The following is a 15,841-nucleotide window of genomic DNA, read 5'->3' as shown; positions in this document are numbered from 1 at the left end:
CAGCATGGCCAGAGAAGCGGTGCATCTGTGCGCGCCCGGGATCCGAACCCGGGCCGCCAGTAGCGGAGCGCGCGCACTTAACCGCTAAGCCACGGAGCCGGCCCGAAAAGTCTTAATAACGACTCTTTAATTCTCAACTACCTTAAAAAGAGAAATATACAAATGGAAAGAAATCACTAAATCTGCTTACCTCTGAAGCTAATCCTTAGAAAGCAGCATCGCTTGTTTTAAAAAAAAGCACATAAGATCAGACTAAACACAGTTAATTCCACCAAATAGATGGAATATTTTCTTCAGGAAGACCAAATGCGACCACATTGTTATCCCTTTTTTCCACTCTGGATGTGGAGAGCAGCCAGGAGTTTTGACTCTGCTTTCTCTGGCACATCCAGGCTGAACAATGGACCCCATGAACCATCTACTCCAAGCTTAACCTCAAGCTGAAGGTGGAAGTGTGAGGAAACTGAAGCACAGAGAGGTCAAATGACTTGCCCCAAATCATTCATTCCTTCCTTTCACAAATATTTGTTGAGCATCACTCTGTGCTGGGTTCTGTACAACATCTGCAGGACCACACTAAGGAGGCAAATTCCAGAATGGAATCTGTAATCTTAAATACCAAATTAGGGCTTGTTTCACTGCCCCACTCCGCCCTGGCAGTCCCACCTGTGGGTATTCAAGGCACACAGGATTTGATTCCAGGAGACCAGGGCTTCCAGGACTGCAGGGCAGAGATGAGAATCGGTGAGTCTCAGTCTCGGATGAGGGAGAGGCTCTGACACTCCTTGAATACTGAGAGAACAGAAGTGACCGTAGCTTAGAAGAAGATTCTCCTAGTTCTGGAAGGGGGTGAAGAGTGGGCCCAGGAGTAGAGGGCCTACTACATTACAGAACTCCACATGGGGGCAAAACCTCAGGGAATGGCCTGCATGGTACACCCAGAGGGGTTGTACCTTGGGTTCCAGGGTTCCAGCCTCAGCAAGCCTGTCCTCAGCCAGTTTGTCATGGAAGTTGTGGCCTCACCCATCCTTTAAGGACTATAAGAATTCAGACCCAAGAACAGAGGTCCTCCCCAAAAGCTAGCCTGCAGTGAGACTCCATGACCCTGAGAGGGTTGGAGGAAAGAACTGCAATAATGACCAAGATTAAATTTTCAACAAACTAGAGAGTGGGAGCTTGGGAGTTAATTTACTTTGATTTTTAAAAATAAAATATGTGTGTCTTTATCTGAAGCTCATGGTACTACTAAATCCATATGCACTACACATATTTATAGAACTATATAGGCTATTATTAGACCAATGTTTTTCAAGCTGTAGGTTGAGACCCACTGGCAGGTCATGAAATCAATTTAATGGATCTTGACCAGCCAGTTTTCTTTAAATGGAGTAGAAAAGAAAAAGAAATATCCAAGTGCTATTTCAGGATTTTTTTTTTTTTCAGTTATAGATCCGTATGTGTATACAGGGTAGCAATGTAAGTGTATTTCATATTCCGGGTCATGGTCAAAAAGTTTGAGAAGCACTGAATCAGACCACATCACTATGAGTAATTCTCTCTCCACCAGCTAGTGGCATTTCCTCTCCTGTTTCTATAGGAGGAAATATATAGGCTAATGATTCTCAACCTTGGATCCTTAAAAGAAGTAATGGGGATATTACAAGCTATTTTTAGTAATAATAACCACCACTTATTCAGCATACCCTGGACAAGGGGTATATGGAGTATATCATCTCCATTTTCCAGATAAGTTTAGGTCACTCATACACATCTATTAAGTTGAAGAGCTGGATTTTAAATCCAGGTTCTTCTGACTCCCACACAATGTCTTTTCCAATATACTACACTGCATACCCCACCCTTCAAAAGTTCATAAAGCTTATTGAAAATAATATAAGTGCCTGCAATAAGGCTGCCCAGCCAAAAAGAAAAGAACAGATTGGAGAATATTTTGTAATGTTGGCTAATTCATGTAAAAAGTCAAGTAATAAGAAAACATGTGTGAAATATTTGATAAATAATATAGCAAAATAAAAATACCAGGTGGTATTAAGATCAGACAAGACTCTTTTGGTGTCTTTTCGTCAGATCTCTCAGCTCCAATAAATCATCTCACTACCACACAGGTCAGGATTAGCCTAATCATGCCATCTGGTGGGCTCTTCCTGGAAATTTCCGTGGGCACAGGAGCCTACGTCTGTCACCTCCTGTGTGTCTCTGTCCTGCTGCTGTTCTCTCCACTGGCCTTTCCTCTACTGCCCCATCTCCTTTTCACACAAGTGCACATCAGAGCTCTTTCCTTTTCCCTGAGCATCTGTCCTTCTCACTCTGAACACGGTCTTGTCAGTTTATCAGGTTTCACTTCTAGCAGAAAAAGACAAGCTAAGAGTCAAATTTATGGTCCATTTTTGTGTTAACCTCAGGCTCCTTCTCATATCCTTATCCTTGTTTTTATTCTTATTTTTTCTCTCTTACTTCAATTTTTATGTCTTCTTGTAACTCAGCAAGCCATCTAAATCCTTTCTGGAACAAGATAGGGGTGGAAATAAATTTTTTAAACTTATCAATAGAGGTAGTTTTGTGTTCCAGGTTTTCTAAGTCAACACTCTCTCTTCCTGTGTCTAACAGAGGCTTGGTGGAGCAGGTCTCCGGCATGGGAGATGACTGGGTCACCTTGGCTATCTACAGCATGGATCCACTGGGAGCCTGTTTTATTTTGACAACCACATCTTTTTTCTTCTGGACCCAGAAACAATTACATCCAGGAATTGTCCAAGAATAGAAGAGACACTCCCAGTCTGAGAGCTAAGGTTCACCTGACTGATTCCAAAACAAGCTCATTCTCAGGTTTTGTTCTTTTTTTTTTCTTGACAATGTACCTTTAAAAGTAAACCAATGAGATCCCTTCATCATAATATTTTTGTCCTCAGCTTCGAGTCAGAGGATGTTTATTAAAGGAAGAAGGAATAGTACATTTAAAAACGAAGAGTCCTCAGGATTCAAGTTCCTCAGAACTAACTGTAGACTCGCGGACCTCAGTGGGGAAACTCGGGCAGCCCTGTGCAGCCTCCCGCACACGGGTCTTCCACACAAAGCACCAAAGCTGCGCCACTGTATTGCTGTTTTGCTCATGCAGGCCTGAGCCGGTCTAGTAAGCAACCGCTGTCCACTGAGTGCCTGCTATGTGCTAGAAAAATGGTTTTTAAATTTATATTTCTAAGCAGGAGAATCTTTTAAAAAATGAAATATGACACTGAATTTCAATACATAAGTGGTAGGCAGAGCTGGCTGAAGTAAAGTGAGGGAGATGGGGGGTGAATAGCGGGAAAGAGAAAGCTTCTGTGACTGGACTATTTCATTCTTCATTCATTCACTCGCTCACTCATTCATTCAGCATTTATTCCCATTTGGAGATTCGCTTTCCAGAATCCTTTAGCAAACCTGAAGAGCTTTGCGTTCTGTCTCAACAAGTCAGTGTTCCCGTATACATAATGCGAAAGGACCCTGTGAAGGTCTTCCCGTGCCTGCCTGCTCCTGACCTGGGCCCATGAGGCAGTTCAAGGCTGTGGACAGTTACGAGTGTTGTATACTGCACAAGGACATTACATTCAAGGGGGCAGCTTTCATATGTATATCAGGACAGCTTTCTGGCAGATGGAAGTACGGACTTGTACTAACAAGGTCTAATGTATTATGACAATTTTCCTAACAAATAGAAGTACAATTCCTTGAGGAAGATGTGCCTTTTCCACCAGCATAAAGGTGCTGTGCCACAGCCAGTTGGTACACCTCTCCAGATTTGCTTGTCCTGACTCCTGGGCCCTAGCTGCTTGCTCCAGAAACAGCCCCACTTGCCACACTACCGCCCAACACTGCCGCCTGCCTCAGCCTGCCCCCGCATGGCTGCCATAACATCCACTGCGGCTGGGGCTGAAGCCCTAGCTCCCAAGTGTGAGCAGATCCCCAGAGGCTCTGACTGCCCCTGGGTAGTGTGCGCGCGCGCAGCGCGCACACACACACACACACACACACACACACACACAGGCCTGGGGTGGTGGGAGGTTAATGCCCCATGGAGTGCACTTGGACCAGTGAGAGTCAGGAGATGGGAGGGAGCTGACAGGTAAGTTGCTCACTCATTCTCCACCCCCAGTGGCTAGTCTAAGAGCAGTGGTTCCACGCAGCCTCTCCAGAACATCCTGGGCACCACTACTCTCTTCCTCTGAGGCTGGGCCAACTTTGAATTGCACCACCTTTTATTTGTTTTCCCTCCTTCCCTGCCTCAGGGTCCTTTCCCTTCCCCCCATGCCCTGGGCTGTTGTCTGAGGAACCTGGCCCAAGGCCAGTAGCTGGGCTAATAGCTTCTCTGGGCCAGTCTGTACTTAAAAATGCACATAGAGACACATATCATATTCCAACGCTTTGAAAAGCAATTTGGGTCTTTATGGAAGTGTTTTTGAGGATATGTAAAGAGAAGGGAGTTTGCACCACGTGCCACATGGAAAACCTTCCTAAAACCCTCGTTTCCATATCACCCTTCCCCCAAAGTCCCACTCCCTACTCCAGCTGCTCAAATTTCCCTCTAGTACCTCCAGTCCCTCAAAACCCTTCCCCTCAGCCTTCCTCCCACCAAGCTAGAAATCTCCTCTAACTTTCCTCTCCCTTCTCTGGCTCTCCCTTTATTATACACATTTCTCATTTGAATTTCCCCTTCCCCACCCACCTCCAGAAAAGGCCTGGTGCATAACCAAACAAAGGGTCACTGCTCCTTAGGAGGGGGACAGGGCTGTGGTCACAATTATAATCCAGGTTGTTGTCATTATTATCCAGCCACATTTTCTTACCCCATTTGACCTTGAGACTGTGGGAGATCAAGATTTGGCCACCCTGAAATATCTCTCTTTACCTTGATTGTTTTCTCTGACTGACATTTGACCTCCCCCACTAACTGTCTAAAGAATTTGACCTAGTAATTTCTTCCTGGAACAGATCTTCCATCTGATGGCTGTAATATAATGCTAAATAGATGTTACAATAGGAAAGGCAGCAACAAGCCCATCTTATCAGAAGTTCTGCCTCTCTGGCCACATTATCTGGATGGCCCTGCGAGGAGTTGCCAGACAAACATTTACATTTATAAGGGAAATCTCCATTTGTAAAGGTATCTCCCTCTCTGTATTGGGAAGAGGGGGGTGACCTCATTTCTAGAAACTTATCAATGTGGAAAGTGAGGACTTAAATCTGCATAATAACCTTACCCTTGTTTACAGTGCTTTGGTGGTAATCTCCTGTAACTGACACCTCCCACCCCCAAGATCCTCCTTTGTCTTTAGCTGAACATGGTATTTAGGACAAGAATTTCTGCTATTGTGTTGAGAAACGCAGTGTCCCTGGTTTCTCCCATGTATACATGTTATTAAACTTGGTATTATTTTCTCCTGCTAACCTGTCTTGTTAAGGATTTGGCCAGCCATGAGAACCTTAAGGGAAAGGGCAGAGGGGGATTCTCCCTCTTCCCCCACAAGACCAATGGTGTGTGTTAGAACGAGGGCTGGCAAGGTCTAGGGGGCTGTGGCCGTGCACAGCTGGCTGGCGCACACAGGGGTGAATCAGCGGCAGGCCCCGTGCTCCAGGCAGCCCGACCCTCTGAGCACAAGGGGCCCTATTCAGGGGTGGCTCTCTCCCCACTGCAGCCCCTCCCAGCCCAGGTCTCATCCCCTGCACACAGGATGTCTGGTCCCCTCCTCCCCCATCTCACAGTATCACCTGAGCCTCAGAGAGGAAGGAAGTGACTGGAGCATCTGAGGGATGTGAGGCAGTCTTCCTGCTCAGAGGACCCACATGGCGAGGAAGCAGGCAGCCCCGAGTCATGCTGAGCTGGCTGTGACTCAGTGGGGGCAGCAGGCCCCCTTGCTGCAACACTTGAAGGCTGACCCTGGGGGGTTTGTTACTCAGCATAGAATGTGCCCCACTTGTTATCTGCAAAAAACAGGGCAGTCTCCTGGCAGACTGCTCCTCTTGAACAATAAGCAATCGTTTTCCTCCTCAAGGTGCAGTTTCTCTTTGACGCAACCAAAGACAAAAACAAAGTATGCTCCTGCTGCGAGGAGGAGGAGGTGGTGGGAGTAATGCCGGTTCAACACAAGGTTGACATGAGGGAAGCCGTACTGTAGAAAAGAAGCCCTATTGTAACTTTGAATGACCTCTGACTGACTAACCCAGACAAGCTCTGTAGACTTTATGGCCCCTCCCGGCTGCTATAAGTCGATAACTTTGTTTTCTTGAGTTCCTTAGGAATGTGATGATCCCTGGGCAGAGAGTCTATGCTGACAGCCATCATCAATGACCACTGAAAGATCAGGGTGTAGGGCGCTGGCCCCACCTCTGATGCATGTCCAGTAAAACAAAGGACTATCAGGAACTAAGACCAAATGTCTGCCCCCACCTGGAGACCAGCTGCCTCCCTGATCCGGAGACCAGCCCCCTATATAACTGGCCTGTAGTCTCTGGTCTGTAAGATAGCTCTTTCAGACATTAGTCTATCATCTTCCTCCTTGCTAGCAAGCTGTAATAAAAGGTCCTTTCTCTCCTACCTCCTTGCCTCTTGACTATTGGCATGTCTTGGGGCAGAGGACCCACCTTGGGAAGTAACAGGAGCTGCCCCTGGGGGACCCAGCATGTCTCTGTCAAAGGACCAGCCAGGAAGGGAGAACAAGCTCCCACGGCATGTGTTGCCAGCACAGCGCACTGCACAATTCAGTTGGCCCTCTGTGTTTTTTCCCCAACTGCTTCCTCTTTCAGGTTCCCTGGGAGCTGAAATGTGAGTCTCTGAACTGGATGCACCACAGCGCCATCCTAAGCACGTTGCCTGGCAAATGGGCCTCAGTGGAAGTTTCTCTTCTGGGTTTGGTGAGTCAGGGCTGGCTCACCCACAAACACCATGCAGCAGCCCAGTGACTAACATGCCTTAGGGACAAGAGGAGCCATCCCCACTCCCTCATCTCAGTGGGGCCCCTCGTTCCTGCAGCCTGGGCTGGTGCGGTCCATCTCACAGTGAAAGAGAAGGCTTTAAATGCCAATGGTCCAGGCGAGGCGCATGCACAACAAAGACCAAGAATAGGCAGCAACTTGTCATAAATTCCGTGAGGCGGGAAACAACCACCCCAAGCAGAAAGAGGACCCAGGCTGGACCAGAGCTGGCTAGTCACGTTGAGTCTCACCGTTTCCTTAGGGAGAATGAACTGAAGACACACTCCAGAGCTTGCTGTATAAAGAACGTATAGTTCATTGCGTGTAAGTAAACTCATATGATTCTGATTCTATGGAATTGATTGATTCAGCCGTTTTAGAAAAATTATGCTGTTATGTACTTAAAGTCTGCAGTTTGTCAAAATGTAAGTATCCCTGGCTAGGGATACCCAAAACTCAGCAGGCCCTACCTTTTAAATAGTTTATTGTTGGGGCCAGCCTGGTGGCGCAAGCGGTTAAGTGCGCGCGCACCGCTGTGGCAGCCCGGGGTTCACCGATTTGGATCCCAGGCGCGCATCGACGCACTGCTTGGCAGGCCATGATGTGGCGGCGTCCCATATAAAGTAGAGGCAGATGGGCACAGATGTTAGCTCAGGGCCAGTCTTCCTCAGAAAAGAGAGGAGGATTGGCATCAGGTGTTAGTTCAGGGTTGATCTTCCTCACACACACACACACACACACACACACACACACACAATAAATAAATAAATAAATAGTTCATTATTAGTTTTAATTTTGAATAGATAATAATTCATGTATTCAGATATCAAATCCATATAAAATGACAGACATTAAGAATTCTCTCTCCCACACTGTCTCCAGTCCCCATTGCCCCTATGCGTAGGTAACCACTTTTATTACTTTCTTGTGTACCCTTCCAGTGTTTCTTTATGCAAATACAAACAAAAATAAATATATTTATGTGGTAGTCAGAATATCGGCCCCCCCAACCACATCCTACTCCCCAGAACCTATAAATATATTTCCTTACATGGCAAAGGGGACTTTGCAGATGTGATTAGGTGAAGGGTCTTGAGATGGGGCGGTTATCCTGGATTATCCAGGGGGGCCCAGTGGCCTCACAAGGGAGGGAGGCAGGAGGGCAGAGACAGAGAAAAAACAGCGAGAGATTGGAAGATGCTACACCGCTGGCTGAAGATGGAGGAAGGAGCTACGAGTCAAGGAATGCCGGTGGCTTAGAAGGTGGAAAAGGCCAGGAAATGGCTTCTCCCCTAGTGCCTCTAGAAGGAACCTGCCCTGCCTACCCACTTCAGACTTCTGACCTCCAGACTAGCAGAAAATAAATTTGTATCGTTTTACACCACTAAGTTTGCAGTAATTTGTGACAGAAACAACAGGAACCAAACCCAACTTATTTTCACCCTTATCTTAAACAAAAATTAGCACATCCCGTATTGGCTGTCCCAGAAGTCTTGGTGCAGTTTTAGTCTGTAATACTTCAGAAGTATGAATGCTACAAACTTATAAACAACATCATTTGAAAGTTTTATTATTTGAATCTCTTTTACTCTTATTTAGTTAGGTGATTTTTATGTAATACATTTGATTTTAATTTTGTTTCAGTATCTCTGATTGAGGATAACAAATACTGACTGAAACAAAAGCATTAAAGTCAAAATTTGTTATTCCAAATTCACAAGACTATATAAGTGAATAAGAAATGTATGCAATTAAGTTTTCACATAATTCTTTTTTTAAGTTTATAGCATTTATACTTCTGACGTTATTAAGGTTTAAAACTGCACTGAGACTTTTGGGACACAATATATGTTCTTCAGCACTTTGATTTTTGTTCAGTCAACAATACATCTCAGAGGCCTCTCTATGTCAAAACATAAGAGCCTCCTAATTCCTCTTACAGCTGCACAGTGTCCTGCCACGTTGGTGCACCAGACCCCTGTTGATGGATACTTGGGTTGTTTCTAATCACAAAGAATGCTACAGTGAGTAATCTTGCACATATATCATTTTGTACGTGGGCAGGTCACTCGCAAGGCACATTATCAGAAGTGGGGACGTGGGGTCTAACCCTTCTTTTTAGAACAAGAATAGGGTATGGCGGAGTGTTGGCAAAGATGGCTGTGGTAATTTCTCCCATCTCTGTGTGCACATCCTTTGCAATGTGACTTTGCTGCCCCTGTCATCCAGAGATAGAGTTCATATCTCCATCCTGGAATCTGGCTTGTGACTTGCTTTGGCTAATAGAATGTGGAGAAAGTGCTGTTGTAGGACTTCCAAATCCTCAGCCTCAAAGGCCCTGTAGCAACTTCTCTCTCTCTCAGAACCATGAGTCCTCCAAGTGCAGAAGCCTGGGCCAGGCCCCATGAGGCTGTGAGACCTGTGGAGAGAGAGACGCAGCCAACAGCCAGCACATATAAGGAAGACCATCCAGCCTCCGGAGCCGACAGATGACTGCAGCAGCAGAGGGCCCCCAGGAGAGACAGCAGGAACGCCAAGCTAGGCCGGCCCAATCGCCAACCCAAAGACCCACAGGTGTGTAAAGCCACTCATTTTTTTTTAGGTGATTTATTATGCAAAAATAGACATGTGATACCTCAAGGAAGAAGTTTCTCTTAACAAGACTTACTTTGAAAGGATGTATATATAATATGCCAGCCACAGCAAGTCAATGACCTAGTTCTAGGGCTGATGACTCTCAGAAGTTTTCTGAGCAAGCCCAATTCAGCAAGTCTTGTGCTTAGCGGTAGCTGTTGTAACTGTTGATACACACCTCAACCCTGAGCATGCTGAAAAACCAGTGGGTCCACCAAACTATCTCACTTTCAGAAAAAGACAGTAGAAGGCTGGTGACTATCGGAGGGTAGTTAGATTAGGGGTTCCTCTTCATGAGGCATCACATTTCACTGTTGGGCGAGTTCCATCGTGAAGGAACACACTCCCCTACTCATCCCTCTGGCACACACCAGGCTCTTCTCAGTCCAAGACTCAGGAAAGCAAAGAGTCGGAGAGTACCCTGCTTAGCTTACTCTGGCTCAAAGGAAAGAGGACATTTGATTTCAATTTATGAACTAGCACACCAGTGTTTTTCAAGATCAAGAAAATGAATTTAATGTGCCACATTAAATTTTTTAAATGATATTTATAGAGCCATGTTCATAGCAGCATTATTCACGATAGCCAAAAGGTGGAAGCAACCCAAGTATACATTGATGGATGAATGGATACACAAAATGTGGTCTATCCATACAATGGAATATTATTCAGCCTTAAAAGGATATTATGGTGAGGAAATAAGCCAGGCACAATAAGACAAAGACCGTATGATTCCACTTATATGAGGGACCTAGAGTAGTCAAATTCCTAGAGACAGAAAGTAGAATGGTGGTTGCTAGGGCCCCGGAGAGGAGGAAATAAGGAGTTATTGTTTAATGGGTAGAGTTTCAGTTTGGAAAGATGAAAAATGTTCTAGAGATGGATGGTGGTGATGGTTACACAATAGTGTGAATGTACTTAATGCCACAGAACTATATACTTAAAAATGGTTAAAATGGTAAATTTTATGTGATGTATATTTTCCCTCAATAAAAAAATAATTATAATAAAATGAAACAGAATAAAATACAGGCTACATGGATGTGTTCACTGTGTGATAATTCATCAAGCTCTACACTTATAATCACGTACTTTTCTATGTATTTGGTATGGTTCAATAAAAGAATTATTAAAAACTAGAATAGAATAGAAAATATCAGAGTACATTGCCTGTAATAAAGGTAAGTGTTGTTTTGTGAAACTTTTGTTATAGTTAGGTGTGTGTGTGTGTACTGAACCATGATGTAAAATGTATTTCTGATTGTGGTTTTAAAAAATTGAAAAAACATTGTGCCAGGGGCTAGTCTCCATTTCCCATTGTTGTGGCTCCTACCTTTTTGAATTTGATATGCTTTTCCCAGCGGAAGTAATTTAATTTTGATATTCATTTATTCAAGCAGAAAAAAATCCTTTCCCTGGGGTCTTCTCTTCATCATTATCATTTTTCTCCATCTGACTGCTCATGGTAACTAGATTTGTGTGTTAGATCCAGTGAATTCATGTACAGACATTCTATCATCTGCTCCATGGACTGTTTGGGGAAGCATTAGCATACATTGTGATGTGAGATTATGATGGGGGCTTTCTGCTTCGATTCAGAAAAACTAGAGTTCCCTTAAGTCATAGAGTGTTTGAATTTCAAGTCCTTAGTGGTTATGACTTCTAAACCTCTTATGCTCAAAGGCAATCTGCTTTATAACATCCCTAGCAGTGGGTTGTTCATCTTGTGCCTGAACACTTCCAATGACAATGAGGCACTAAATTCATTGAGTAGCTTCCATTGCTAGAAAGTGTGTAAGAGCAGCTTCATGGCAGAATTGGGTGGTGAATCATGCTAGAGCCTGTAGAGACATCTCTGATCAGCTAAGCTGTGGTCAAACAAACAGGTGCCTGGACATAATTGTTACCCACATTTCAAAGGCATCCTTCACAGGGCATGTGTGCGGGTTTACAAGAGTGCACTTTAATGTTCCGTGTGTTTTAACAGAAGTGAGCACTTAACACCAGGCACCTCTAAAATAGAAGGATAGGAGCCATTTCTCTGGGGATTGTGAACAAAGGACCAAGGGGCGTTGTCCACTGGTCATTCCAGTTTACACTTGTGGTCCCGGGGAGAGAGACTCTCATGACCTGGGGGATCTTCCTCTTGGATGGATGTGGCTCTGCTCCTCATACCCACCCTGATATAGGGACCCACCTCCAGTTGGGAGTGGAGAGGCCTGAAGTGCTCCAGGAACACTTGTGGCTGGTGGGTGTGTCTAATTCTGGGGATTAGTATTTGGAAGTCCACTGGCCTGATTATATAAGCCACATTCTCCAATACCTGTTTTATCTATAACAAAGGTGATATTTTGGCACTCCTTTTTCTTACATTTTTATTTTACAGGATGTTGCTCGATAGGCCTCCTTGGATGACAACAACAAAGACTGCTATACCCAAATGGCTGATGAAAGTTGCACAATTGTGCAGATTTGTGGAAGTACAAGTTAGACTCAGGCCCTCTATGGCTACTCCTCAGTCCTTTCACCTGGCTTTGGCCGATTTCCTTTCCCATCCTACTCATCAGTTATTCCAAAACTTCCCCAAGCATGAAGGCTCTTACCCAACCTTCCTACTGCCAAGGCACAACATCATTGCTCCAACCTCGAGAAGAAAGTGAGGCAGAAACATCTCAACTCCCTCCTTCCCCTCTATGAAATCTTCTCCGAGGAAAATAGAGAACATATCAATGTCACAGATGTTCTGAAATTATTAGACTTATAGGCAGAAGGAAAAAACCTTATGGTGGTGAAGCTCTTCAGTTACCAGTACACTGTGCAAGAAAAATTAAATGAAACAGTAGATAAAACAAAAACTAGAATAGAAGAAGAAAAGAAACAAAGGAAAAAGAAGTAGAAGAAGCCCCATAGAAGACGCAGTTATTTAACAGCACTCCTGTCTCATGTTCATAGCATATCTATTTCTACTTAAATTTCCCCTGAGACTCGGAGGCAATTCCCTAAACTTATGCCCCAGTCCATCCTTTCCAATCCCCTCAAGATGCTGCTTCATCAGTTACTCCTTGTCCTCCCAGGTTGTCATCTCTCCTTTACCACTAACTTACCTCCTCAGCTTAAAACAAACTCTCCTATCCCTGAAACACCCCTTGATCCTGTGCCCTGCCTGTTATCACCCCATCTCTCTTGATATTTACATCCAGACATCTCAGACATCCTTTATTCACTGTCTCCACATCCATACTTCCATTCACCCTTCCATAATCTGCCCCGTGCTTCCACCGCTGCCCTAAAATTATGGTTGCAAAGAGCATCAATAATACCCTCAAATCTACTGAGCGTGGTCCAGACATGTATTTGACTGTGCTACTTTCTTCTCCTTGAACGTTTTTCCTCTCTTGATAGGGACCCTGTTTTAAGCATATTTCTATACCAGTGCCTGACATGAAGCCTATCATGATGAATGCTTAATACATTTCCAGCTTTGGATGTCTGGGTTAAAACTGAGAGAGAAACAATGACCTCCTAACCAGCACCAGATTACTGTTTCATAAAATTAACTTACAAGGGCAAACTTGGGAATTTCTGTGAACTTTTTCTATCTTATATATTTTTTCTAATTCTTCAGGGATCAGGACTGTTCTTTGAGTACCTAGAACTCTGCCAGAGGATAACTATACTAGATCATGGCTATTTCCCATTTTTCCATTTTCACGGGTATTTCTATAAAAATTAGTACTCTCTGTTTCTTGGTAACAAATTAATTTTGTTACTTCAAGGAAGTAAATAAAAATCTTAATGAAATTACTCCTCATCTGGGGCATATAGTAGTGATGGCTATATTAGATATGATTGGTGGATTAATTTGTCTCACATAAATGAAAATCCCTATAATACCCTGTTAGAGACACTAGCTTTTAGAACACTTGTCTACTAATCATTCAACTGTGTGAGTCCCAAGTACTCTAAATACACTGGAACACTTTGGAAAAGTGGGGACTTTTGGAGCAATGGATCTATTATTTTGTCCCCCATCTCAGGATACCAAAAGAGAGTTTTCAACCTGTGAAACAGGACACAAAGCAAGAGTACGTATGGGCCCCTCAGATGAGTGGGAAAAGACAGTAGTGAAAGCTTACCCACTGGTCTTCACAAGGAGTCACAGGAAAGTAGAACTCAAGGAGGCAAGTCAGTCCAGCAGTGATGGCAGTGATAGGGAGTGATAGGGACCACTTGGCACCTTGGCAGTTGATTCTCATGTACAGGCTGAGGCTGATGGTAAGACTGAACCTGAGAAGTGAATGGAAACGGAAGAAGAAAATGGAAATGCCACACTGTGCTTCCTATGAGTGGTCCTCACCACAAGACTCTGGTCAGAGACTGGATTACCTGGTGAGAGTCCACAGGGGGCCTGGACATTATTTTTGTGCTCCTTATCCCTATTTCAGTAAAAGGCAGTTTTCACTGAATTGGAGACCACTTTGTTTGAGCCTGGAAGTGAGTGTCAATAGTGAAATTGGAGACCTAACAACTTGACACAGACACAGATATCTTTGGCTCTTCTCTGTCGTTATACCATGAACTGTGAGGGAGATAAGTCTTCATCAAAAAGAAAGCACAACAGAGAGGTATTGCCAATATTTATGTAATCATAATACAGAAAAAGAATGAAGAAACTAGGAGACAAAATATTAACCTCAAAGGTATTAAGACAAAGCTGATTTTTTATTAATGTCCTATAATATACTTCAACAAGACTTACTGGAAGACAATTCACACACTATAGACATTGCCACTGGCCAGTGTTACACTGGAGTTTTAGGTTTCTCAGTATTCAAAGAAAGTAAAACATCTAATGTAAATGTACTTTGGTGGCAAGAAGTTCAAGATCATTACGAGGCAGAGATTAGATCATGTTTGGAATCATTTGCCGTCACTGGGAATGTAAAATGTGGACAGGAAGAAAACATAACGACTGCCAGTTGCTTCACACATTTCAAATGTCCACTCTTATCAGTGAATCCATAGGATTCCTATCACATTGACATTCCTCTGTTGGAGAGAGAATGTTAGATTAGTGTTACTCTTGCAGCCCAAAATTGTGTGCTGCTCCCACAGTCTGTGTAGTTAGGACACATTTATTGTAAATCCAAGTTAATGTGATATTAAGCTGGCCCAATTGGCAATACTAGTGACAGAGATGTTCAGTGTAGCCCATCAGAAAGATGAAAGCTTCTGCCCCATTATTATGTGTGGTAAGTTTAATTCCATTCTTGTTCTCTGCTGTATTGTTTCATAAATGATGGAAAATTGAATTATGAGGAACCTGCCATAGGAAAGGAATCTGGCCAGGAACCATCATTATAGGAACAAAGAATTTTACCTATTCTAACTTAGCCCTCAAACCTGTGGGTATGAAGTAGAGCAAGTATCAAAAGTAGAAAAGACAGAAGGTGATAAGACACAAAGACAGCTGGAGAAAACAGAGGTCCTTAAATGACTGCTGAAAAATTTTATCCTCAAATGTACGGCATTATTTTACCTCATTATTTGTTTACTACATCAATTTCTGTCACTAGAATCCTAGGAGTGAACACTTGTATTCGTGAAGTGCTACACCATGCCTTATATTTTCTACTTTTCAGTAAAGGAATATGTTGCCAGGCAGCCTTGGTTGGTAGCTTGAAACTCTAGCTACGCTATTACTCCAGAAAAAGACTTTCAAATTCATGAGCTTCCTGATGAAAATAACTGCTCAGCTCATCGGCCGTTATTGGCAAACTTAAGACTCAAGCTCTCACACCTCTTCCAATATACACACAATATTTTCTCCATACTATTTTCTTTTCAAAGAATGTGAAGTTGGTCCTAAGAGTTTACATGTTGCTTATTAATTTTTCCATTGTGGAGTTGTTGAAGAAGTTACATTAAATGATTGCAGGAGTGTCCTGCTCAATGAGATATCAGGACAAACAAGTTTACAATATTTTTTTCAATAAAGGAAAATATTTGCCAGATTAGTGAGACATAACTGGTTTTATTGTAAAATAGATGTAAATGCTTTTATATTTCAAATTCCAGTAAAATTGACAGTGGTTTTTAAATACAATGTACCCACTTTAGTCCTCTTTAGTAAGTTATACCATGATTCAAAGTATCTTTACTTTGACTCTTGTGACAAATCACAACTAGTTTTCTTTCCAGAAGGTCTGATTTTATTGAAGGAATCCTGAGTTTGTAA

At 43.4% G+C, this 15,841-nt stretch overlaps 1 pseudogene; it reads left to right on the top strand.

Annotated features, from left to right (window-relative positions):
- Window positions 1-13,926: 13,926 nt before the first annotated feature.
- LOC131415124 (protein angel homolog 2-like) lies at window positions 13,927-15,179 on the top strand (annotated as a pseudogene).
- Window positions 15,180-15,841: the final 662 nt, after the last annotated feature.

This window comes from Diceros bicornis, chromosome 16 (assembly GCF_020826845.1).
Source record: "Diceros bicornis minor isolate mBicDic1 chromosome 16, mDicBic1.mat.cur, whole genome shotgun sequence".
Lineage (NCBI taxonomy): Eukaryota > Metazoa > Chordata > Mammalia > Perissodactyla > Rhinocerotidae > Diceros > Diceros bicornis.
This window is presented reverse-complemented; position numbering and strand designations above follow the sequence as displayed.